We start from the raw sequence: 4006 nt of genomic DNA, 5'->3' as shown, positions 1-4006 counted from the left end.
TAGAGAAAATCTTTGGGATATAGGGTCAGGCAGAGTTGTTAGATTTGATATCTACAGCATAATCCATAAAGGGAAAAAATGATAAGTTGGACGTCATCAAAATGAAAAACTGTTGCTTTGGAGAACATCCTGTGAGCAGGGTGAAAAGACCAGCTGCAGAATGGGAAAAATATTTTCAAACAACATATCTGACAAAGGTCAATTATTTAGAATACATAAAGAGCTATCAAAAGTCAACAGTAAAAGACAAACTATCCAATTAAAAAATGGGCAAAAAACCCAGGAACATACATTTTGCTGAAAAATATACAGATGGCAAATATGCACATAAAAATATGTTCAACAAAATTAGCCATTAGAGAAATGAGCATTAAAATGACAGTGAGAAGTCACTGTACACTGTCAGAATGGCTAAAACAAAAAACAATGATAATGCCAAATGTTGGTGAGGATGCTGGGAAACCAGATAGCTTATACTTTACTGGTGGGATATCAAAGGGTACGGCTACTTTGGAAAATATTATGGCAGTTTCTCTTAAACTAAGCAGTCTTATCATACAATCCAGCAATTGCACTATTGGGCATTTATCCCAGAGAAATAAAAACTTACATTTACACAATAACCTGTACATAGATTTTCATAACAGCTTTATTCATAATAGCTCCAAACTGGAACCAATCCAAATGTCCTTCAGTGAGTGAATGCTTAATCAAAGTGTAGTACTAGTCAACAATAGAAGGAATGGACTATTGATACATGCAACAACTTGGATGGATCTTAATGTAATTCTACTGAGTAAAATAAGCCAATCTAGAAAGCTTACATTGCATGATTCCTTTTATATAATATTCTTGAACTGAAAATTATAAAAGAGATCAGATTAGTGGTTGACAAGGAATAGAGAAAGGGGAGAAAGGGAGACAATGGGGCTATAAAAGGAGATTCCTGTGATGGAAATATTCTACATGCTTACTGGGATAGTGGTCACACAAATGTACTCGTGAGATATAGTTGGACGGACCTAAATATAAGACGCAAAAGTTAGTGCAGGTAAAATTGATGAAGTCTAAACGAGGTTGGTGGATTGTGTCAAAGTTAGTATCCTGGTTGTGATATTTTACTGTAATATGCAAGATGTTACCTTTGGTGGGAAATAGGTGATAGGACTGAGGGATTTCTATTATTTCTCACAGTTGTGCATGAATCTATAATTACAAGATGGTTTTTTAAAAACTCACTCTAGGTGCAGTATAAGGATAGACTGACTGGTAATGAACGTGAAATGTACATGACTTATTGGATCACTGGCTAAGCGTGTGTTTGTTGGAGGAAGTAGTGAAGAATAGGACATGGTTTATGATGACCACCAGGTTTCTTCCTTGGGCTTTAATCATTAGGAGAGAAAACAGGAGTAGAGAGTTGTCGAAGAAGGGTGATTGAATTCAATTTGTTTTTGCTGATTTTGTTTTCCATCAACCAAGCAGAGTATATAAAATGAAATTCCAGAAGGAAAAATAGAAATCCCTGAGCAAAGGAAGCATCTAGAGTGTTCTTCTGGATTCTCTTCATATAGCTTTCAAAACGTGAATGAGTTAAAATATCGGAGTCACCAGCATATCAGGACAAGGGAATTTTTGAACTCAGAGGCAAGAGTAAGCATACAAAAATATCTGTGGGAATTTCAAATTCAGGCTGCATAAAAGGATCTTTTGCGTTTCTATTGTGCATTAAAGTAAAAAGAAATTGGTATTGAGTACACTTGTGTGTGCCAAGTTCTATATTGGTGTTCAGAAATATTATGCTGTTTAATCCTCACAATAGGCCTAAAAAATGTTTTATTATCTACAATTTCTAAACAGAAATAATTTGCCAAATGAAACAAAGTCTATGAGTAATTTCTTGGGCTAGAATTTGAATCCAGATGCACTTAATTTCTAAGCCCACATTTTCCCCCGACTATATCAAGAAGCTTATAGAGAGTGGGGATAGAACAGATCATAAAAACTTCTTAAAAACAGATTTTATATTCTTGCTCATTTAGGGGTTTTTGTAAAGTTCAACATCTACCTTTATAAGTGTTCAGTTTCCTACAGGGAAGATTTAAAGGCTCTGTTTAGCTTGCTTGTCCCATCTCTACAAGATGACATGCCAGTATGGCATCAATTGAGTACTCACGGCTTCCCACTTTCCGGACACGCCTGTCACAGTGGTAGCTTATTGGATTAGAGAGCGGTTGATTTTCTTTTAGTAACTGTTAAGTAGTCTCCTTCTTTTTATTTTCCAGTTAACATGTTTGTTTGTTTGTTTTCAGGTAGGCAGGCTATACAAATTTGTTAGCAAGCATTTTTCACCTCAACTAATACAAACAGGTAAACAGCAGGAGTCTTCAGTTCTGTTTCCAAACTTATATGGTGTATTAGCTCCAACTTCATTAACTACTAACATGGGATTCCTTAAACCTCTACACCAATAAACAAGTAAACAAAAATATCTTTCTATCTCTACAGAAAATCTTGTACATTATAAGGTTTGTTCTCTTCTGGTGATTTTCTCTATAATCTTTTTTTTTTTTTAGTTCATATCTCTTATTCGAGGTATTCCATTTCACATTTTGAAGGTTAACACATCATGCCTGTGATCTCTAGGGCTTGAAAGTCAATTCAATTCAAGACTATACATCACTGTCCACTTAATTTACAAACCAAGGACAGGTCGACCAAGTCTTGAAAAGGCATTTTTTTCAGGTAGAAATTAGACTTCTCTCCTTAATCAATATAGATAAAACGTCACTATTTCCAAAGGCCTTTATTAGTACTGTTATTCTGTAACCTAAATTTAATTTTCAAAGGCATTTCAACAGGAAACTCTTTACTTCTCATCCCATGTCCATCAAAATGCAGACTCAAGCGTGAATAGTACCTCGCCTATAAATACTAAAAAGGTAGGTGGGGATTGGGGGATATGAGGATGTTTATGTGATCTGCTCCTCTGCTGGCTAGGTTCATTTTGATCCTTCACCTTTCTATCCAAACCTTAGGGATAGATTTAACTTCTCGCCCTTCGCGCCATCTAGTGGTTATAAGTGGATGTTTGGTTTTAAGGAAGATGCCTAATGACTGGGGGGCGGGGTACACAAAAAACGAAAACGGTTGACCGCAACAATTTCCTCGTCTCTCCCACATCGCTTACCCCTCACAAGGACACCTTTAAATACTTTAACCATTTTAGATCTGCGTAGAGATGCGCAGAGAGAATGGGGGTGGGGAGAGAGTGGAGGGAACGCACACTCACAGAGAATCAAGCCCCTCTACGCTGACATTTGGAAAAGGTTCTAAATCCTTTCTGTCATTCGCAAAGGACGGGAAAGGAGTTGTGGCAAGACCTAGACTGAGGAAACTGCCCGACTTTTCGGCAAGTTGAATAGATGACGTATTAACCCCTGCAATGTTAACATCTGATTTGAACAAATAAAAACAAAGAGAAAGAGGGAAAAGCACTTAAAAATTCAGCTGCGGGGCTTTGCAGGGCTTGCTACCCAATAGCCCCCAGAAGACAACCAATTCCTGCGCGTTCCGCTCCGCTCACCCTCCTTCTCAGCTTCTCGTTTTTCCCTTTTCCCACGCTCGCCTTGGACGTGGACCCAGGGAGGCAGAAGCAGGGCACCGGTCCCCTTCCTCTTCTCCTCCGCCAAGCCACCGCAGCCGAGCGCGTGCAGCTTCCCTTTGTTCAACGAGGCTCGCTCTCTTCCCCGGCAGATCCACCTGGATGATCTCCCTCGGTGACATTTTGCGCCGGGGCTGGTGGGTGGCTGGGGTGGAGCAAGAGGAGCCCGAGGGGGCGGGGGCGAAGAAAGGTCAAGCCGAGGGGAAGGCGGGAGACGCCTTTCATAACCTGCGTGGCGGGGCGTGCACGCGGTTATTTATTTATTTTTTCCTTATTTAGTGATCGCACGAGCAGAGCGGCGCGGGAAGCCGGGGGACATGCAGGACCACCCACTGGCGGGGA

This window comes from Pteropus alecto, unplaced genomic scaffold (genome assembly GCF_000325575.1).
Source record: "Pteropus alecto unplaced genomic scaffold, ASM32557v1 scaffold22, whole genome shotgun sequence".
NCBI classification, from domain to species: domain Eukaryota; kingdom Metazoa; phylum Chordata; class Mammalia; order Chiroptera; family Pteropodidae; genus Pteropus; species Pteropus alecto.
This window is presented reverse-complemented; position numbering follows the sequence as displayed.